The 24150-nt window shown below is 41.3% G+C and overlaps 1 protein-coding gene across 1 annotated transcript in view; it reads right to left on the bottom strand.

The window, feature by feature from the left end:
* The window catches only part of gli1 (GLI family zinc finger 1), a 54280-nt gene extending 34677 nt beyond the window's left edge, over positions 1-19603 (bottom strand). The window contains exon 1 of the mRNA XM_063473420.1: positions 19378-19603. The gene's annotated coding sequence lies outside the window, so the exon portion shown is untranslated. The remainder of the gene's footprint in view (positions 1-19377) is intronic.
* Between the last annotated feature and the right edge of the window lie 4547 nt (positions 19604-24150).

Below are 24150 nucleotides of genomic sequence, written 5' to 3' on the forward strand. Positions count from 1 at the left end.
TCACAGCTCTTACATTTTATTTGAACAATATCTGCTGACCGGTATCAACAGCCAGTACTGGCCTGTCACAGACATATATCAGTATGTATATCTGACAAAACTCTTTACTGACAGAACTTGAAGCAGAAATCGCGTTATCGAGTTATGTCAAGTAGAGCGGCTTCAGGGAGCTAACTTGTGAAATACATGGCTAGAGAGTTAATAAACAATAAATTTATAATTTTTGCTTTTCAATAACACAAACATGCTGTTTGCAGTGGACTTGTGCTTCTGCGGTAAATCTACACCGTAAGTATGTCAAACCATGACCAACGCCACCAGCAAAAGGTGGCCCATTCAGTATTGTCATTTCCTCCTATACATTTCTTTGTCTTCTGGATGAACTGGAGGAGAGAAACTCAATGAACAACTACTGGTTTTGTGACGCAGCTGCAGAGCAAAGGAGGCAAACGACACACATGTTTAAATGCTCACAACAGTGTTGGAAACTTGCATAGAGGCTCTGCATAGATTCAACGCAGAAGTCTAAAATAAGCTTAAAAGTAAGTACTGGTATCAGCCCTGAAATTGCAGTATGGGTCTGGCCTAGGATACGTGATATATGGGGCTCGTGCAATAATGCAAAGATTTGGGGTAATTTAGGTGTAAAGCTTTTACTACGGACAAGGCTGCCCATATACAAGAAGACGTAAAGCACATTTTAGTAATGCATCTATTACAAAATTCTTCGTTGATTCAAATAAATTACATAGTTACATTTAATTTTGACATTTTATTTGGAAATACCAACGGCGGTCAACAGGGTGAATGGTGCAGATACCTGACGTCCACCTCCCTGGAAATGTAACTACATGTCAGGTCAACACAGACCGCGACTATTATGATACTTCCTGTGAATTTCCAAGTACTTTTCCGCCACAGTTTTTTCATTTTAACTGTGAGAGAATAACAATCATTGCCTCGATATAAGGAGTAATAATCAAAGTCTCAATATAATAACTCACAAATTACAGAGTTGCTGAAACTATTGGAATGGACGCGAGGGAATGTACAAAGATGGCGAAAAATATAGAGAGAAAATATGTTTACCCCTGAAAAAGACTGACGACAACAAAGAGTGGGGAACCAGGAGGGAAAAAAGTCCATGTACTTTGTTTCTATCTGCTGGCACTACATAAAACACCGGGACACAACCACACGGTAATTAGCACATAATGCACCAGCACAATCTCACTTACGTAGGTTACATCAGCTATGTCTAAATCAGCTATGTTAGACAGGCTAAAATCTTTGCAATGAATAACGTTATATAAAGGCTTAAGCTAAAATAATGTAACTAACATGATACCTTGCGGTTAGATTGGTAGGCTTCACATTCCAGCCTGTGTCCTGTCAACAAAATAAAATGTTAACATTTTAAATAAATGGCCTGCTACTGAGTACCTCTACTGCTATTGGTACTGATCACTAAATTTCTGGTATCGTGACATCTCTAATTGACCCTAATGAAACACAGCGACAGTGGCCTGTCACCACTGCCATCAACAACAAGACGTCAAGTATGAATCCAGTTAAATGCAACAGCAGCGAGAAGGACTCTCCAGATTCTTTTACTGTGACTCAGAGCAAAAAGAAAGCTGAAAAAAAGTGATCGTGCAAGTGACTGAGAGAAAGAGAGAGAGTGAGAAAGAGGTTGACAAAAACACACTGGGAGTAAAGCAGAGCTTCTGTGTCAATGGGGGAGATCATGGATGCCAGCAGGGGTCTCAGTCTTCAGGACAATAGACCCCCAACTGAGCCAAGACCCTTAATACCCATACTCCCATTTCACACATCTTTGCAAAGCACCCATACAACCCACATCCATCCCCCCCCCCACCCCCACCCCACCCCGGCCTACATGCTCTGGCAGCTTGGAGACAATGGCGTGAAACTCCAAGTGGTGCAGCAAGGGGGCCGTGGGGAGGACTCATACATGAGCCATCAGGACACCTTGTCTTTGTGTATTGTAAGATAATAGCAACATCTCAGGAAAACCAGTAGAAGCTTCCTCTGTCCTGGAGTGAGCTGTTAAGAATGACCGGGGCATCAAGTGTCAGTGATAAATGGATCATTATCATCTGATCTAAGGTGAAGTGTGGACCTCATAATGAGTCTCTGTGTTAAGATCACAGCTGCCATTGAGAGCCTGTTGTGCTGCCACTTAAATGACTGCTGTGACTGCTTGGTGACAGTCAGCATTGGGAGATTCTTCTGGGATACAGTTGGTTTTGTACTGAAAGTCAATCTGGAATAAAAATGTCCTCAGTGTCCACCTGCCAAAGCATAATTTAGTTTTTTTTTCATGTCCCAAAAAAAAGTAAAAATCTGACATTGACTGCAGACAAACATCTTAAAATCTTTTGGGTGTGATCGGGTCGGCGTAACGAAAGAAACATGCAAATATTTCTCTTATGCAAAAAGAAAACATGTTGAAAAAACTAATCGTTGGGAGTGGGGAGGAAAAATATACCTCAACATCCTGGGCAGTTCCAAGGGAATTCTGGCTCGGACCCAAACGCTGGAAACAGGGTGAAGAAGGCCAGGCTTTGTGGAGTAATGTAGCAGGGAGCACACTGAGGGGCCTTAACTAACTAAGAAATGATTTACTTTGGCAAAAAATGTGAGTTTTTGCAAAAAAAAAAAAAGTGGGATTTTTCTTTGCATCAAGCTTTTAGCACACCTTCGGAAAATAAAAATGTTTGTGTGCACATTTCATTTTCCCACCTAACTCCCTAAAACTAATCCCTTGGCAAGTCATTATTTGCTTTTTGCTGTTAAGAAAGCTCCCTGCATCTGGACCACTTGGGCATTATCCAGGTGACAAACTTTAGTCACGACCTAGCTTAGCTCCACTAGCCTCTCAACTCGGCTACTGCCCTCCACTCAAGTAGACCCCCTCCTCCATTTACAAGGCCCTTCAGTAGTCGGCCGGTTGCTAGACAATGTGCTTGGTTATGTGGGTTATGTAAAGACCCTCCTGCACACAAAAGCCAATGTGGGCGCCTGTTATGTGCAGCTCTTCAGAGCCCCGGGTCAGTTAGCAGAAGAGTTCTGGCACTAACACTCCAAGTTAAAAACGTTTGCTCTTCAGTGTGTTTATGGAGAGGAGAGGAGAGGAGGATCAGTGAAATATCTTCTTCTTAGTAGTTTCACTTCCTGTTAACTTCCAAACCCCCATGGGCTGAGGTTAAAACAACCCCCTTCTTGACTTCTGGGTGTATTAGTTTGTGTTAGTAAAGGTGAACGTGTGAAAGTATGTGCGCATATGTGCATGCATGTTTATATATACACTGGGATTATGCAGCTCTGCTTCTTGCTTATCTCACAGAAACACAATATTTTTGCAATCATTTCCTCTAAATTTGCCAGTATCAAATATCCAATTCCATAGACACTCAAGATGCTATTAAGTAGAACTAGTAGAAAAAATGTCTTCACAGTGTTAAAACTAAACTTTAGCTGCTTTTATAGAAAAATCACAGAGCACTTTCCCTTGATCAGACATAGTGACAGTTTCTTAAGATTTCCATCATAGCACAAGTCTGTAACAGCATATAGTAAAACGCAACCAGAGCTCCATGGCATTAACTGTGAATATCTGAGGCCATTTTCACAAGTTAACCTCAGACCATTTTTCCAGAGTTCTAAAAATTTGCACCAGACAGCATCTTCACTCCCTAAACCACCGTTCAGGCCGGCATAGAGAGTGCATATCGGAGCTGTGTGTACTAAGGAGGTGGTCAGTAAAAGATGCTTTACTGTCCGATCTTACTGTGGCAGACATTTGCCTCCACATGCAGCTCTGTCAGGAGACATCTACATAATTTTGAGGCTGCAGCGCACGCATTAAAACAGCTTTGGCCCAGTCACATAGACCCGGGGACCCACTGCCAACCACCACTTGCTAAGGAAAAATGTGTATTGCCCGACCATTTGGTGGGTGCTTGCTGACTATGGCCGGCAGTCACTGGGTACAAAGAAAGTGCTGCACTAAAAACCTTGTTGCAACTGGCCGCTAGCAGATTGCCACGGTAACCCACAGTCTGGATGGACGGTGACTCATCAACCGTTTGACAAGTGGTAGTGAAACTCAAGAGTGTGACACAAATGTTTGTGTTGCACTTTTTCGAGGTTTCGCTACAAATCAGGCGGCAGTTTGCAAGTGTTTGCAGACAAGTGGTTATCTTCCATGAAAACTACGTGCAATCATGGAAATCTGCTAGCAATCAAACCATTCACAAGTAGGTTTTTGGTGCAGCACCATCATTGCAACCGATTTCCAGCGAACATAAGGAATTCTCAGCAACCACTCGCCACTACAGACAGCACATGTATGAAGGAAAAATGTAACAAAGGGGGAAAAAATCAGTTCAATATTGGACCATATAAAACTATCAGCAAAAAGCTTTTTACATTTAAATAAAAGCATAAGGAAAGACAAAATCCACTTCCAGTTAGATGAAACCACAAATTTTACATCAACAAGGCCTCAACTTTCAGCTGGCTGTGGTTCTCTTATGTTCCCATTTAGCTATATCATATGCCATTAAAATGTTTAATTCCATACTAGTAAATATAAATTACTTACAGTGTTGGTTTTTCACTTGGAGTGTTTATGATAATGCGCTCGTGTCAGCGACTTTATTCTGGATTAGTCTGTGAAAGGAAGCACAGCATCTGTCGGTGCACAAAGGTGACAACAGACAGCGAGAGCCCTCCAGGCAGTGACACGGTGGTAAGCCACACACCTCAGACACACCACAAGTCTTCTCTGATGGCCAACCAGCAGGGGCAGAAGCACTGAGGCAAAGTGCAACGCTATGTATGTGTTCAGCACAGAGACACACGGTTTTGCTTACACAGTTATACACATACATCGAATCGATGTTTGCACACCACAGTGTCTCCTAACATACTGCCAGTAAGTGATCAGACATGAAGGGGAACCACATAAACATGCCAAAAGCCTGAATGTGTGAAATTACAGAACTGAACACTTTGGTTTGAGGAAAAACCACAGAATTCGTTTACAGAATAAAAAAAATAAAAAAGAGTGAATAAAATATGACTGAGGACATTTGTTAATGTGACAACTTGTTTTTCAGTAGAATATCGTGTTAGTCACACTCCCAAAAACAAAAAAGAAATATTAAAGCTTAAATAAATATTCTTATGATTGACTCTTGGTTTGCATTATTTAAAATGTAAAAACGGTGGCTCAAGAATCTTCAGTGTGCATGTTTACTGTGTTTCTGTCTTGTAAACAGTAAATCAATATTTTGTGGGAGTCAGCAGACAAACAGGCATAACTGAAGATGCCAGCTTGGGCTTCTCGAAGTTTAAAAACATTAACTCATTACTTGGATTTTGTGAGCATAAAATCTTTATCTTAGTCCGAGGGATTTCCAGTTACACGCTAATAAAGAGGCCTGTGTGTAAGTTGTGTATATATACCGTTTATTTTCCATTGCAACAAGAGACAGTAAATGTTTTACAGTCTTTTAAATTTCAGACACTTTTTTCCGCTGCTCTCCCACAAATAAAACTTACAAAGACAAAGTGTGTTTAGGCAACCTGAGATGAACCTGGACTACAGTGAACTCCTAATTGAAATTTCCATCATGTCCTAGACAGTCACCTCCACCCACAGAGAAAGCGCCCGTATCTCTGAAACATCTAAACACACACTTGCACAAGGAGACAACTAGAGACACACACACATATAGGCGCTTACATGCGCGTGCTCTCACTCTGACACCCCATTGCCCTCACACAAACTCAGTCTGACAAGCTGGAGCATGTGTGACCGAGCACGCTGGCTGGAAACAGACATCTCTGTGCCCCGAGGCTCGGCCCTATCCCACAGGAAGCTGGAGTGTGAGCTGGGACACACAAGACGAGGGAAGGAGGAAGACGGGGAGCAGCCGCAAGGATTGGGCTCCCCATTTACTGGAACATGTCGGTTCTTTTGTAATTATAACACTGATTTGTTGGGGTGAGTTGTTAAGTAACTTGATTATGATTGCAAGGAACTGAGATACAAGGCGAAAACAAGAAGTGCTGCATTACTTCGAAGCAAATCTTTGAGGGATGAAAAAAATCTGATCCGAAATGAGGGTGGAAAAGTGGACCCATCCAGGACTTCAAGAAATTTTTGAGAAAAGGTGAAGTGGTCATAGTTTTACTTTAGCTGTTTTCTGCATTTGTTCTCTTTAAACCACAGACTCCTTCACTGTAACCCCATTTCCAAGTAAACAAAGTCTCTTTTTTCAGTCAGAAAAGATTGCCCCACACTCACAAATAAAGATCTGTGATTTGACACATTAGTGACTGAGCATATAAAAGAGCATTTAAAGTCACAGCCTGTGACTTTGTTGACCACAAAATAATAAATATCCCCAAAAGATGGCAGCTGCAAAGAGTGTTGTCCCATCTTTACCAGCTCAATTCCCATTTCTCCGGTTTTCTAGAATTGTTTTGACCTGTTGATTTCAGTACAATTCAGTCATTGTTAAATGTTGATTCTGGTTATTAGGCAACAATTTGGTATTTTGATAGGGGAAGGAGCATATTCTCGCCCCTAAAAATAAAAAGTCAAGCTTACAAGCAACACAATGCACCTTTGCTGGAATATACAAATGTCAAATTTTGCAGCATAACTGATATTTAAGGGTGACTTTGCTGACACGATCTCAGATTTATCCCTTGTCCTCTCAGCAGCGGCTATACAGAGTACTTTCACGAAGGCTCGCTGGTTGTTGAATGAAATGTTTCACACAAAGCTCAGAAGTTCAATGTCTGCACTGATCGACTCTTAGCATCTGATAAAAGCCCAAAAGTTCACCTAATCACCAACAACTTCCTTCCTTGCACAACATCCACATCTGGGACCCTTCGCCCACTCTGTAAGCCCAGTAAGCCCAGTCATGTGCACACGGCACCTAACATTCGCACATACACAAAACCGAACGCACAAGTGCTCACCACATTTCTGCTGCACAGCTGCGTGAGAAGACAAGAGTCGATAAATAATGCCTTTGAATGGGATCCTGTGGGTTTTTGTTGTTTGAAACTTTGAACATCCACTGGCTGTTCCCTACAGCATAACAAATTTCCCTTCGAATCCCAAATGAAATGCTGCCCTTACGACACCGAGAACACACAGACGAGCGTGCATCTGTCGGTCTGTCAGCTGGTCCGAGCTTTAACGGAGTACAGGTGCCAGCAAATAAGGGCCAATAAACGGGCTCCAGCAGAACAACTGCCTGACCTGTCCTGAATAGAAATGACAAAGCAAAAGGTTTAACTGCAGCAGACGGGAAAGTCCAACAAAGTCACAGCCTGCTGCTGCTTAGTCATCAGATTAGGCCTGCAGTGAGAGTGCACGGTAATATGTTAATTCAGAGATATTCTTTATCAGATTATAAAGAAAAGGGATTAGAGGACCAGCACAGACTGTAAACTACGTGGAACTATGCTTTATACACAACTTATCTAAACCTTAATCAAAATAACAGAGGAGACGTTCATGTCCTGAATCAAAAAAAAATCTTAGAGAAGCTAATCTTATATATGGTAATCTTATAAACTCAATAAAGCAAAATGCAGCTAACAGCATCCAAATGATTACGCTCAAATGTCAGGTGTGCGCTCCACTTTCATTTTACTACAAGAGCACTTACTTTAACGAGGACTATTAAAGAAACATCTTTAATAAAACTGTCAGTGTTAAAACCCGGCCTTTATTTAAAATTGATTTTACTAATAACGTCATAAGAAGAAAAAAGCATGTCTGTGTAAGCAAATTTATCTAGAAAAGAGGATTTAAAAATGCGCGCACACACAGACACATTGTGATGTGCATAAAGATATCTGGAAAAAAGATCTAAACACCTTGGCAGTATTTTTCATTCATTCTGTATGGAAGGGGGCTGCAGTGCTTCGCAGCATGCACTGGGTGAAAAGCTGGGAACCACAGGTTGCCAGACTATCACAGTGAGAATCCACAGCGTTGTGCGTGGGGTGAGAACAGAAAAGTGAGCGTGGATCCCTGTTGACCCTCTGTGTATTCATCTGAGCCCGGTCCCATAAGCCCGACATAAATGCCCAGCATGGTACTGCGATTCCCCCCGCAGCCCAAAGACCAAGAAGCGCAGTCTCACAGCCTCTTCCTTTCACTGTACCCTGCCCTCTCTCTGCTTCTGCCCAACAATGACAGAAAGACAGTTTCTCATCCCCCAGCTACTCTTCCGTTGTCTCACGCTCTCCTCAAACTTCTGCTAGCAGGTGCAATACTGTGGCAGCTCCGGTCCCGCAGGCTAACCCCACTGCACCACCCCTCTGGCATAAAGACAGTGAAAGGACATTGATGAGAACAAGAAGAGGATGAGAGGACAACAGCTACAGACCTGAAACAACAACAGCTGCGACAGTCACATTGTCATTCCAACATTTGTTTCACACTGAGTGCAGCGGCAGGTCAGTTCACGGCATGGGAAGCTCAGGACTGCACAATTTGCATCCTGAGCTCTAGAAATATCAAATGTAGTATATCAAATAAGAACAGCAGACAATAAGTAGTCGTAGCGTTTAATGGTTTGTTTTCATTGTTTTTAAGCTGTGGTTTATGTTTTCTGTAATTACACTCAAATTTACATTCCACCTTAACAGCAGCTCTCCTCAGGAGATGATGTGAAACCACAGGCATCACACCTGCATCCATCCAGTCACAACATGTAGGTGTGCCATCTACTCCAGGTCCTCTCCAAGAAAAATGGCCTGCAGGGAGCTTTGTGTGTGGCCAACAACAGTGGCTACTGATGCTCAAGAAACAACAAACTCCACCACAAGATGTAACTTCAGAGCACAGTTTTACTGACAGCTGTGTTGCACCATCACTCGTCTCAAGCTTTACTTTGAAATTCCACAACAACCAGTATGTGAGAAAGTGTTTTCAAAGCACCTTAGCGGGATGAGCCGATGTTTTCTTTCAGACGCGACGTTTTTAGTTGGCTTCTTCCATTATTTCACTTGCTCTTTGGGTCAGAGTTTCACTCAGACACACACAGAAAGTGAGCGATATGAAATGGAGATGAAATGCTACTTCAGTCTAATACCTGGTTCTTTTCCTCCCTAATGACTGTATAATAGGGCTGGGCCATATTATACCATTCACGGTAATACCGGTATAATGTTAGGCAACGATAGGAAAATGAAATATCGCGACAGAATATGAGTAAAACGCGCATGCGCAGTGCCTTTGTTTTTATACGCACATGGCCAATTGTTGAGTGAAACAGATGAACCAGAATTGGTTTGTAAAAATGGTGCAACTTCAGTGATGTGGAACTGGTTTGGTGTTTGTCCGTCAGATACACGACAAAGCACATTTTTTTGCAGAACATGTAAGCGGCCGTCGTTATTGCCGTGTTTGTTGGACTAAGATGCTCTTAAATCTTGGAGTAATCTGGGTCCTAAACTCCGTATTCTTCAGGTCAAACAAACACTGCAGCATAACTGAGAGTTAAAAACTGTCTAAATTCTTTCATCTGTAATAAAACAATCAGCATTACTGCTTTACCAGGTGTAACTATGAAGTTTAACTTCCAGGCATCCATGAAAACAGAATTTATTACACTTAACGGAGTTAGAAGTTAGCAGGAAGCTAGCGGAAGTTAGCTCGCTAGTTTCGCTAGTTACCTAAGCATGATATAGCATGTTCTGACTGAGAGATTTCTGAAAAAATTCAAACGTACAGCTCTGCTATCACTTCCAACATAAATGAAGACAGGAAACTAAACAGCAGTGTTTGTAGGGTTACTGAAGTTGGGCTACCTGGTATATAATGATGTGCTACGTGATCGCTAGCGACACAGCTATGTTAGCATAACATGAACAGTGAAGCTGGAGGACGAACACTAACACTTTTCCACTTATAAAAGTTAACGTTAAGGTTCCTGATAGTTAGAGACAAATGCAATCGCATGGCAGGATGCTGTAAACGGACCAAACTTCAGTCAGGAGAACAACTGAGATAATCCATCCACAATATGAGGTTAGTCATTAATATACTGCAACAACATGGGAATAGAGCAGCTGTGATAGAATACAGCATTAATGAATCAATGGTACAGAAGTGGAGGAAGCAAGAAGAATGAGTTTAATAAAGTTTGATTTATCTGACTGCTTTGTTTCGCTTAATGTGCCTTATAATCCCGTGCACCTTATGGTCCGAAAAATACTTACTGCACACTGCAGTTTAATGTTGCAAAGCACCTCTTTTTAACTTCAGTGGATGTTATACATGGTTATGCTCAGGATATGTCAGCCCATTTCTACTGGAAATGCCTTTTGGTTAAACTTTCAGCAAGGAATTTGCATTTGCACTGTTAAATTTTTATATAGCTTTAATGCACATAAAAACCAGCTTCTTGTTTAAGTGAAAATAAATGGAAGGTTGTCTTTTTGCGCTAGTAATGTTGTGGAGTTGTATTTTGTCTCGCATCAATTATATCGTCAGTTATATCGTTATCGCAAATTTTCAAATATATATCGTGATAAATATTTTTGGCCATATCGCCCTGCTCTACTGTATAATCACACCCAGAAGGTTCTGAATAATTAGTCCTAATGGTGTTGATTTTTTAACCCACAGTCCAGAGCTACAGTGTGAGAACATTTCAAAGAACCCCAAACAGAAAAGTAGTGGAGACTTTTGTAATGCCAAAGTTAATGGCTGTCTCACCACTCCCACCAAGAGCCAATCATCTGCTTCCTAACAAAATATGAGCCAATCGTGTTGCCACAATGACACTTGACACCAGCTGAGGTGGGGTGACGGGCAAATCTACTTATTGTGGTAAAGATGTGGGTAAATGTTTCTTGGTCTACTGCAGCCGTTATAGCGGTACTGTTGTGAAACTTGCAACGTAGTGTTGAACTAAAGAGGATAAACGGTTTTTAAACCTTAATTTATGGTAAATTCACCAAACTTTTTGAGTCTTTTCTTTTTTTATGTCTGGCTAGCCATGTAAATTAAAGCATAAGCCCCCCTCCCCGTCCACTTTGATAGGTGAATGATCTTGTTGACTCAAAACGGGTGCCTTGAGGTGACGCCAAGATGGCTGCCAAGTAGCAAAACATTCTTCTACAGAGACTTTGGGTTAAGTCATATAAAAGAGGAAATCCCATTAGAGCAAACAATCAAATGACTCTGTAAACAGGGAGTCTGAGAGTCCTTTTTATTATTGTTTTGTTTTGCGGTTCTCTCTTATTTAGAATCCATTTACTGAGGATATTTATCCATATTCAACTCCAATGTCAGGTATTTATTAAGAAGAAGAACTACAAGTCCTGTAGGCCATTAAATGTTTGTGGAAATGGCACAAAGAGAAATTCCTGCAATTATTTCTGGGACAGCTTACGGTCCAAACTAAAGTGATTATTGTGACAGGCCTGCTCCACACAATGCTGCAGCACAGCCTGTGGACTGTTAACCTTGGGAGGCCTTGTTTCATGTTTCACCACATCCCCTAAAATCATATATGTCTTAAGAGTTCTTCTTTACTGGCTCGCTTTCTATTAGTTATTGGCTACAAGGAAATGAAGGCCGTCCCTGCGTAATTAATGGGCTCAATTACGTAAGTGAGGAGTGGTCTGCAGTTTGCTGTGAGCAGGACCAGATGTCCCACGGGCCTGCTAGTTGAGAAACGCAGTTGTTCTGATCACTTATGGTGGGGTCAGTGCCTGTACCAAGACCTAGCTCGCCCCCACGCACTAACCCAGACCCTCTTTTCTTTCTCTTGTAAATAAAGACTTAATGGTTTACAAGCCCTCAAATAACCATAATACCTTCAGAGTGAATTAGCTGGCAAAGCAGCCAGACACACAGGCAGAAGAGGTGCCCACATAAGCCTCTCTTTTTTTTTCAGATGTAGCTTTTTAAAAATGTTTTAACTCAAGTTTAATTCTCTTTCATAACTTAAACATTTTAGTTTAGACAACATTTTAAATGTGAAGAGGAAATACTTTTTGATACCACAGCAACAATTTGCTTCTGGCCTTGTATGGTGGCAGTGTGTATATATATATATACATGTATCATTAAGCTTGTGAGTGTCAGCACATTATCGTGTTGAAAAAAACACCAATTTCTATATCTAAAGTTTAGACGTTAGCTGTGCTGCGAGCTGATTTACATGCTCCTGATGTAATCCCCTTGCTGTGCATTCAGTCCTGTGCCGGTGCTGAGGCAGGAAAACCTTTCAAACATTTGTGAAACTGAGCTGGCTTTTCAGTGTAAAAGTAGCACACGACATGAGGAAAAACTCGGTTAGACTGTTTTCCAATTTCACTTTTATTTTAGATCTTTTTTAAGTATATTAAAAGGTTGAAATGATGCTGGGGGCAGCTTACATCGAGCCCTGGATCACTACAGTGAAAAACACTGCTCGATAGCTGGTTGTTAAGTGAGCCACTCTCGCTCATCTTAAACATCAGGGAATCTATTTGTAGGCTAGATGTGGGCCCGGATCTTTCCCATGCTGAGCAAAACAAACAGTCATTGCTGGCACGAAATACAGAGGAGCCAGAATTATGCCTTATCTGATCCAAGTTCTTAAGCCGAGATGTGAATTGTTTCTGTCATTGCTTTTGTACAAAATACTTGTTGGAGGAAATCGTTTGAAGTGAGGAATTTTTTTAAAGCTTGATTTTTGAAAATAAATCTAGAAAAGCACAAGAACTGCAAAAATACTGTAATCGTTTCTCACTTCTGAAGACTTCGAGAGAAGACTGAAAACAAGAAAGACGTCACTTAAAGCTAGAAATGCCATCTAACACATTGAAAAACCGCGGTTGCTCAATAAGCTTCAGAAAAATCAGTCCCTGTAGTTCAGTCAGTTAGGGCAGGGCCAGGCACTCAGTCAGCCAGTCAGGACGGTTGAGTTGTAAATGTGTTCCAGCAGGAAAAGCTTCAGAGCAAGGCGAACAGTCTGGAGTCGGCAACTTTCCCCTGCTCCATCTAGTGCACCGCCCTCCCTGCAGCCCACCCAAGAAGCAGCCCATGGGCATAAATTTGAGAGCCTGACTCGCTGCGGATTTAAAACAATCTGCATCTCTCTCCCTCTCTCTCACTCCAACTACTCCACAGCCACTATGAAATATTTTACTCCTTCACCCTTTACTCTCTTTCTCCCTTCTTTCACTTCCCAAAAAAAAGAAAATTCCACTGTTAATGAAAATGGAAAGTTCTTTCTCAGCGTCTGCCAACAATATTGTTTTCCTAAAGGCTTAATTAAGTTTGCAAATATGTACCAAAATCACGGGAAGTGTTTTTTTTTCTTCTTTGTCTCTACTGTAAAGGAGACAACAACAATGCATTTTGCTGAAATGAAGTTAATTGTGTCTCACAAAACACAATCTTTCAATAGTTTGTTGTTTCCTGATGGGGATTGTTTTCTCAATAGCAACAAAGTAGGCCAGTTATGTTTTATGTCAGCAGACCACAGGGAACATAACTGTAAACAATACTTGATGCTGCAGAAGAAGAAACCGTTCGGTTGCTTCAGTTTAAGGCGTCAGAAACCCGACAAAACAAGCACATGCATCGCTTTTGTTAATCCTACGCTGATGTGCTTTCAAGCTCGAATGGGTTCGGTTTGCTTGCAGATGCTTCTCTTTGTAGGCAGATTTATCATCCTGTTCCTGCTAAGAAAGCAATCAACAGATGTGACTTGTAAATTAAAATGAAGGTGGAGATTTCTGTTTGAATCATCTGTGAGAGTCCAACTTTCCATACGGAGCATGAAGTCTGATCAAAGCGCTCTGCGGACTGAACATCAAGTCAGATGTGCTGCAGTAAAAATGAGGCCGTATGACCGCGGGTGAAGTAACCTCTGACCCGCAGCAGATTCGTGTCAGTGTATCACTGGCAGTGTTCCTCGCATTTGGCTCGCAGTGGTAGCAAGTTATGCGTGCGTCACTATACTACGTCCGTGAATGCGGACAGACTTCCTGTTATGGCATCCAATCTGGTTAACGTGGCATTGGCTAGCCACTGTAGCTTCTCACAAATCACACTTGCTGTAGTTAAAGAGCAGCGAGGCAGGAATAGAAATAGACGTAAGAGGCTGAGCGGCCGGGAAAGAATGAGAAAGTAAGAAAAGACAAGGCAAGCAGACAAGGAGAAAGATTTATTTAGAAAGAAATTGAATATTTGGAAGGGAAGTAACAAAAGAAGACACACACACACATAAAGAGAAAGAATCTGTATCTTTCTCTTTGTGGGTCCGACTGACCACACCACTCCTCTCATAAACATGCAGTACAAAGCCACAATGATATGTGGTTTAGGCCATTCATTGTTTTAAATTTGTTTTGTACCCCTATAAACCTGGAACACACTGACACTGATGTCATTCAGAAAAAAAAATGTATACAAATGGGTAAGTAGATCTGCACAGCTTCATTTCGAAATGGCAGAGTTGGCACACAAAGTTCTTATCTCCGAGAAATGTGATTAAAACACACAGATGCTCCTCTACACCGTGGCTGGGTATCGGGGGGAACTAACAGAAGTGTTGCAGTAACTGCGAGTATTTTAAAGTAAATACTAGGCCTAAATCTTATCTTGTTATCTTCATAACATTTTCTTAAATCAGGCACTTCAATATAAAAAAGGTGAAAAATTTCCCATTAACTCTGAAGCACTAACTGTGATAAATAGGAAGCATGTTTATATTGTGCACACTACCGTGTACTGTGACGTGTAATCAAAAAAGTAATGCTGCACTCACCAGTGACGTGTCAAAAAACAAACAAACAACAACAAGAAATCAAAACACACACTGCTATCGACATCCATGTGCATCTGCATCTCACTGCATGAAAAATGCAGCATAGCACGGCACGATTAATCGCATATTTTGTGCTACATATGTGTTTTATACATACAGCAGAGTATATGGTTCAACTGCAGGCTTCCCGAGAACATATGCCAAGCCAGGAATCCTAAGACGTTATCTCATCTTAGATAACAGAGCTGTTCTCCAGAAGACCCATCACAACACACGCAACACGAGTACGCCTCTGCACTTCTTAACTTATCGTCTCACTCTGCCTGCTTCTGTCTCTAACCAAATGGGATTGGAAATGATCGTTCCAGCACACGGAACTGTTGGAAATGTTGCTGCTTCCACATAAAGTGCTAACGAGGAGCGATCTGTCTTCTTGTTGGAGAGGAAGAGAAAAAAGAAGAAGGAAAATTCTGAAGCATGCGTCCTGTTGAGGAAGTCAGAGGTCTTTAGCAACTCATTGTATCAGGCATGATATCTCAGGGCAATCCTACACCGCTGAAATCGTAAGGGTAACACCGGTGTTTTTCCGTTTCTATTGGTGGACGTCAGCGAGACGCAGGCAGCGAGGAGGGTGACTATAAGACAACTGTGTTGTAATTACACTGATGATGGCAGCACCCGAATGCATCGTGTCTATGGCAACCTGGTGAAATAATAAACACCGCCTCCTCTTCGCTTTCTGCCATGAGTCAACAGCGGCTGAGAACACACACATTGAAACACACGCGGCAATCGACGCTCACACATACGGGTACATAATCTTGCAAGAGCACAAAAACTCTGTGAATGAACCCGCATGCACACAAACACACACACACACATCTGTAAACAACAAGCTCATTACATAGTCACTACTCACACACAGGAGCTTGATTCGCTTTTACCAATCTGATCGGACGACTGAATATAATCGTTACAAAATTACAACATCAGATTTGGTTTTCTCTTCCTTTCTTTTGTCATCCACAGTCGACCACCATCCCTCAAAGAAACCCCAACCACACACCCATTGTTGCAAACCGAGTGGGAAATGAGTGTGTATCCATGTGGGTTGTTAGTGCATATAAAAGCTATTCACAGTCTCACCTGGATCCTATTAGCACCAGTTTGATTTCTAATATCGACCACATGAGATGATAGTTAACAGTCGACCTACTTTGCTGCTCTTAAACGCACACATGTGCACAAACACATGAATGTATAAAAGACCGCCACCCTAATTCAAAGAAGAAGAAAGGACGATGGAGAAGGAATCGACCCCACCTTTTACTGCATGCAGCATGCTTAATATCACATGCATGCACATATTCCCTCAGGCTCAGTCTTGGGATTTAATGTAAAAAAGAACCAACATTACTCTTAAAGTTGCCTGCTGCGCTCCACTAAAGCAACAATGTTTCCACACTGGAGCCACTCCTGATTATTTTTAAATAAGGAAACAGCTGGACTGCACCTATAAAATTCGATTACAGCTGCCATTAGCAGTTATTCTCATCCCTGATTAATCTGTCAACTGTTTTGGTTGATTACTAGATAAATGTTTCATCTACAAAATGAAAATCAGTTGTGGGATCAGTCTTAACTCACCACTGTGGCTTCAATTTTTCATCATCTCTCCACCAAAGCAATTATATCAACTGCAGCCGACCTCTGTCTCGTTTTCCTACTGCTTTGAACTGATTATCTCTGCAGATTTTTTTTTTTTTTTTTTTAATCACCACTAACGCAATTTGTCTGGTACATCCTCTAGTGGCTGGGAAACCTCCAAGTGACCACGAACAATGATTTTCTGAATATTTCCCATGACTGCAACATTTCCCCTTTCTATTATGGCTGCCCTTTGGCTAATGTGATTCAAGATTTCTAAGTGTCTAATGCCTTTGCCCTCTGGTGTCAGCCCACTACTTAGTAACAACCACCCTCCCCGCCCCCTCATTCCTCTGCTTCATTTAAGCATCATTTGACGGATTCTAGGAAGAGGGGATCTTACAAAATCCTTTGTGTGAACTGACTGCAGGCTTCAGTTTTTTATGGTGAAAACAGACTTTTGGCATACATGTTTGAGGTTTCTTGTAGTAATATTCAGATTTTGGGGGGCTTAAAGATAACCAAAAATGTCATCACAACCAAAATGTATCCATTCTCAATGAACAATTGCAGATAAATGGTGACACACAAACTCAACTGAAGTTTTCTTGTAGTCTAAACACACAAAGAATCACAACCTGAAGAACCAGCATAAGCCTCAAATACCAGACCCCGTCATCAGAGATCTAATCAAACAGACCACCTCTTCATGAGTCAAAGGAGCATAGTCGGAGTTGAGAAAAGAATAGCAGGGGATAGAGACAGAAAGGACTATCTGTGAGTCTGTGTGTGTCTTTGCTTATGTGTCCTTTGGAGCATCCCATGCCTGTCTACTCTGTTCTCTCTGCAGCCGAAACCGATCGGCCATGCACTGTGAGCCTACGCGGTTTAGGCCAGGGCCGGCACAGACAGACAGCTGCTATTAAACCCTGATTGTTTCAGGTTCACAGGGTGTGAAAGGGTCTGATTGAGGGGCTGTGATCCCAGTGAGGGTGGTCTTTCTCCCCCCTCTTTTCCTCCACCTCACGTCCCCCCTCTCTGGAAGGTGGGAGGAGGGTATTGGGGAGGAGGAGGATTGTGTGTGTGTGTGTGTGTGTAATGGGGGGGTGTTGTAGGCATCACGTGACACGTGTTTCTTGCTGAGCGGACTAAAATGGAATCTGGACAAAAACACAGCACTTGTTGCTGCCTGCTTTTGGTTACATGTGTATCACATGACCGGTTGCCTTATAATGCCAACATTTAAGGTTGTCCACACCATAAATGCCACAGACAGCTATTTAAAAATTCAAGTTTAGCTATTTCAGTGTCCAAAGTTTTACTCAAATGTAAAGCAGATGCAACAAATGTCTTTCATTTAAAGTGATAAACATTTGTTCCTTTGTTTTTACCAAGATGGAAGCGGTTCGTGCCACCACATCCAATTGTATTCAGCTCGGGAGAGACTTATCACTGCTCTGATATGGCTCTGATAATCCAGCTCAGTCCTCACCTGTGTCTGGCTCTAGGAGAACAGTCGCTTCCTGAATGGTCTATTTGTTTAGAGCATTCCCATTAAGAAGCCTTTTGGTCTTAACACACGTGATAAAGACCAGGGAGGGCGAGGAAGCTCCCCTGCAGAGCTTTTCACATGTGGCCAAAGGACAAGTGCACTTTCCCCCCTCAGTTTCTCCCCCAACTCAACCTTGAGTAGAGTGCGAATACTTGTAAAAAGCTAAATCTATGCTGCACTGAGTTTCACTGAAATGGAATTGAATAAAATATATCAACGTCGCTTGAGTGCGTGACACAAGAAAAACTGACTTCTGAGCTTCTATCACGCTCAGCAGGTATCCCACAATGCCTCCAGACCTGCCTATAAACCTTTAAATGTCAATTTATTTCATTGTAATTTATATTTATTTATAATTCTATAATTCTCTTCCCCTCACATGTTATTGGAGTGTATATATTGTGTGTGCATGTGAGCGCGTCTGTGCAAATACTGTTAAGGGAGGTTGTGAGTTTGTATGCCTAGCACTTCTCACTGTCACTTTGGAATAAATACGTGTTTGGCTCTCCCATTGAGTCCAGTGTTGACGCTCTTCAGTCCAGGGTCACTACATGAAGTCCAGCAGCCTAATCTTCCCACATTAGCAGCTACAGTGGCCTCTCGCAGAGATAATTAGATTAGAATCCATAATCTATCTCAGATTAACAACAGATTATGGTTATTCAGTTCATATCCCCCTTTTTCCCCAGAAGAAAGACAGAAGTGAAAGTCAGTTAATAAGAGACCTACAGGAGCTTTTTGTCCACTAAAGCTTCACACAGTGACGGTGTTGTTTTGTGGGTGCCCTGGCAGGACCTCACATTTGGAGCAGACACTGGCACCTCAAGTATTTCAGGTTACAAGAAACAGCTGTTCTCGGGTGGCCTTGCCGCCCTCCTCAGTGCCTGATGAGTGTATACCGTGCAGGCGGTCAGACCTCTCATGGAAGAACTTCTCCAGGAGATGAACGCACAACGTTAAAATGTCACGTCCAAACTCTGAGCCACTCCGTGCATCTCCACAAATGGGCAGAAAAAGGCAGAAGAAACAATTTGCAAGTGAAGATGGACCAATGCTGAACTCGGTTTTGGTTGATAAACAGAGATATTAAACAGGTCCAATACTGAAATTTGGAGTGGCAAACTGTAAACTTTAAAGGTATAGAACCTTAATTAGGTAAAAGTCACGCAGCATCTGCTAAATAACCATTAGTGACACAACTGAAATTTCTTTTCTCACTTTAAGAAAAGTTTCAAGTACTTAAACTCAACTTTCGGAGGATGAAGAATCTTCAGCCCGGTAACAATTACCAGTAATCGGCTGTGATTTGAGGAGCGAGCATGAATGAGCGGCACTGCTTACCTCAGGTTAATGCAGAGACATTCAGCATGAAACTTTCTGACTCGGTTCCCAGAGTCCTTGGAAGAGCGCTGAGGATCCAAGGACCGTGAAAGTAAGTCTGAGTTTCCAGTAAAGCCTCGCGTCTCTCCTTTTTTCTGTCTACTTTCTGCCAAGCGCGCTCGGATGGAGATAAGTGAATTGTTCACAGAAACCGACACATTGTCCTCCTTCAGGAGCGCTTTTCCATAGTTTGCCGCTTTACGTAAACGGTGACAAAATTAAACCCCATGTTCGGCTATGGAGTCCCGCAAAGCACCCTGGAGTCGGCTGCACAGCCAATGCGGGAATGTGCACCCCCTTCCCCCCTCGCTCCCTCCCTCCCTTTCTCCCTCCCTTTCTCCACAGTCTGTGGACCACCCCGAAACAGGAAGTTCACTTTTTGTTTTTCTTAAAAAAAGGGACCACGCTGCTTCAGCCTTCCCTTCAAAATTAACATGCGCACCAGAATACCCAACGAAACCGAGAGATGGTCCATTCCTCACCTCATTCCTTCTGAAAAAGGCAGATTAATTTACAGCAATAAAGGTGGTTATGTAAAGACATTACAGCATGCGCATGTTTATTAAATACATGTATGGACGTGGCTGTGTCTATATAAAGTGCGCTCCTATCTAGTAATTGGGATAATCTTTCTATAAATGTTTGTGTTTACTTTACTGGTGTAACTTCATAGCAGCTTCTCGGACAGCGTGTGTGGCTGGCTTCGTGTGGGGATGCTGCAGATTGCTGCGCCTTGCCAGTAAAGGCCAAAACCTGGACTGGAGTCCAGTCTGCTGGGAGCAGGAACAGGTCCACGTTCTTTCATCACTGTTCACGAAGAAAATCTGGAGGACATTAGAAACACAAATAAGCCAAGATTATTATGTCGGGGATATGCAAAAAGAGTCACACATGCTTTAAAATACGGGGTTGTTTTTTTTTTTTGCGCATTTTCTTTTTTATCCATGCAAGTTATGCGCACAAAAATTGGCACAACTTTGGCAGGTCCAGGATTCATTTAGTGTCAGCTGGTTCCTGGTCAGAGGTACAATAACATTACACATCTCTGAGCGGGTCTTTTTATTTAGTCATTCTCGCCACACACACACACACACACACACACACACACACACAGTTCTGTGATCTCATTCAGCAGCAGCAGTAGCATACATATGCAGGCAGATGTTGGGATATTTTCTCTGAAAATATTGCTACTTTGCTTATTTACACATTGTGTTGTCTCTTCTTGTTGTTTTCAGTCTGGATTAATGGATGAGCTGAACATGATTCCTAAATGTCTCCTCCAAAAGAGATGGTGGATTAGTGTATTCATGACATAAAAGGTTATAAAAAAGAAAACCTACGATGTGATTTTAAAAAGTCCAGGAGCTGATCGGTTAATTTCTTACCAGGTGACCAGGTGAGACATGCACATGTATGTAGGTTAATTTCACAAGCAAAAGGCAGAGAAGTAGCCCTGTATGAAAAAGAATAACTATTTATGAGCTTCACTGCATTAGGATACTCTTGCATATGTTGAATTGTCAGCTGGTGCCTGATTTTTGTATTTTCCTGTCAGTAAATAAAACAATTATCACCATGAGCTCATATACAAAAATTAATCATAATGTGCAAAATTTAGTGTGCCCCTCATTGATGTTCAACTGAAACCCCACCAATTCTTCTGGTAATCTAATTCCTTTATTTATTTTAACTTTATGTGTCTCACCCTTTATTACACAGAGTAATTTAAAAGGTTAAACAGGAAAGTAATGAGAGAGTCAATGGAATGACATGCAGGAAATGTTCTGGTGGTAAACTCAAACCCTGCAGTAGTCCCTGACATACGGGGGTCACCTATTCAACCAGGTGAGCTCTAGCAGCACCTGACAATATGATGTTTTTGTTAAAGTATTTTCAGGTAGAAGAATTTTAGCAAAACAGGTCCTCCTTCACCCCACCTTGTGATGATGTCTTGTAGAGACATGCCAAGTCTCAAATGATTTTAATCTATAATGAGCTTATCGGTGGATAGAAAAAGTTTTGTTTAAGGAAACAGTTTGACACGCAGAAAACCTGGAACCAGTTAGTATTATTTCAGCTGTGAGCGCGAACTGCTTTCACAGTTTCTGTGTGTATAAACGACACTGCCATGTGTCTGTCTGCACACTGTACAAAATGAGAACTTTGATGTTGAGCCAGAAGACGATGTGCATGGCTAGCATTTTGTCCCCAAACTACAGCATGTTTGTCCTGCCACACTCAGTCCATGTATTCATTCATACAGTTTTGTCATACAGATTGCACTAACAGCATTTATGTGATAAATCAATTATGATATATCTAAGTAATATTTAATAAAGCCGATATTTAACATTTTCCTGTAAGACAGGAAAGCACAAGAATGATTGAAGTCTGCATGGAGCTGAAAGGGAGAGTTTGGTGATAAATATGTGTGATATTATCGTGTCGTTGTATGCAGAAATGCCCCCACTTTAAAAACCAATCAAAAGAACAAAGCTGTAAATTTTAAAGTAAAAATTGTTGCAGTTTACTTCCCTGAAAGTGGTGAAATTCCAGCACCTTCAGTCACATAATTATCAGGTTAAAAGTTTCATTGAATATTTCTGGACATTACATGCTTACAGTGAAGTAGAAAGTCTGGCTTTACTTTCATGCTTGTTGGTAGACCTCAAGATGCTGTTTTAATAATCTGGCTATCAGAAAAGGTCAGTAATGGTCAGTCACTGAGAAACCTTTCCTTTACGCTGTGTGTTGTCATATCAAAGTCCAAATGATCCACAGACACTTGTACTGGACTCTTACTCTGCTAGAGCATCTCTATGATTAATGCCACTTCAAAGAATGCTTACTCCCTGAATCATAAAGTATCTGTAGCTGAGTAACATGACATTTAAGGTCATCCTAAGGTTGGATAAAGGCTTGTGTTTCTTGTGGTTTGTATTGTTAACGGTCATACATTATACATTATGTCAATGCTTCTCTGTGTTTGAGTTCCTAAAACCTTAACCACCAACACATGGAAGCTAAGAAACATGCTTACCATTACATGGTTTCAGCATTCGACAAGACTAGCTTCACAGGATAACCCACATCGGCCTTCATATTAATAACTTGTCTTTTGTACGTGGTGAAGAAAAATGATTAAACTGAAAAATTGGGGCTAAAAGCTAGAGAGTATCTTCAATAGCTAAAACCACTTGGATCATAGTCACAGACCAACAAATTGCACAGTGTTCCGACTTACCTACATTTTGCAGCTGATGATGTAAGAGACACAATTTACAATACACTGGTAGAAAATAATCTAGAAGTAGTAATTCTAAGAGAAAAATTAAAGTTAAAATGTTTATTCAACTGATTATACATTACCTTTCAGGCTGTTGGATCACTGTTGAGCATATCACTGATAGCAGCTCTTTCTGCCTGTCTGAGGAAATAACTGCATTTTTATTGTGAGGAAACAATGAAAGCTGAGTCAAAGTCTGAACAGTTGGTGACCCGTACCAGCCCGGCATCCATTGACAGCATACGGCCAGCGGTTAAATCAGATTTTGTCAATGAGAGTTGTTGGTTTAAGTCCTAACATATCTGCTGCTGTAGCAGCCAAGCAGGGAACTCTTGGCTGTAAATTAGCTCACAGATGCTGGAGCCATATGCTTCATCTGATTGTAGGGAGAATCCAACACTGGCTTCACTTGAGATTATCAATGGATGGGATTAAAGGTGAAGAAGTAAATCTTGTCTTACTGAATCACTCACTGTGAGTCACTGAAAAACAAGACAAATCACACACGCACTTCAGAAAAGTATTTTTGAGATGTCTTAATAACGTGTTTGTGTATCTGTATTGTGTTAATCTGACAAACAAGTCAAAATAAGTGAGTAGTACTGCATAGAAAACCTAATACAAAGCTATTCTCTGACAACTGGATGACCCCTGAAAATATACATTAATATGACACTGGTAGACTTTACAACCTTAAGGACACCGTTTGTTGACCCTTTGACCTTTTGCATGTAACATTATGGAAATGGGTGTAATATAGCATGATAAAATGTCTTCAGAGAGGCAGTCTAGCTGAGATTTGTAATAGAACCGACCCCAACAAGATCCCAAATTTGGCTGAAAAAGAAATGTGTATGGGACAGGAATTAAAATTACAGATGCCTGCCTTCAAAGCTCATATAGAGCTTACATCAACAGATGGATTAGAAACAATGTTGGTACTGTTGTGTAGGTACAGAAGAAGCTTTCAGCTATGGCATTTTAGTTCAGGTGACTACTGAGAGCTGTAAATACGATGCTGCTTCACTGATCAGGTTGTTTTCTTGAAACCTGACGTTAGTCTGTTAAAGTCTTTCACTGTCCTTAATCAATAGATACAGTTTGGTGGATCATAATTACATGTGTGACTGAGATATTTAGGTTTACTTGATCATCTATTATTGTCTAATATATTTATATCTACATATGTCTATATCTATCTATATATATATCTTTATATATATGAATGAGAATATGCACATAGCATGAAGCATGAAGTGCAAACACTACTAAATTAATTACATCATAAAGTACATCTTTATTGTAATGTGTGTTGAAGGTTAAAGAAAGTGCTGTATGTGTGCAGAGTTAAGGAGCATCTTGAATGAAGCCGTTTAAGCATTTAAGGTCACTGGGGGAAACAGAGAAGCATGCATGTTAGCCAAGTGAGAGGGAGAGAAAGCATC

This window comes from Pelmatolapia mariae, linkage group LG5 (assembly GCF_036321145.2).
Source record: "Pelmatolapia mariae isolate MD_Pm_ZW linkage group LG5, Pm_UMD_F_2, whole genome shotgun sequence".
Lineage (NCBI taxonomy): Eukaryota > Metazoa > Chordata > Actinopteri > Cichliformes > Cichlidae > Pelmatolapia > Pelmatolapia mariae.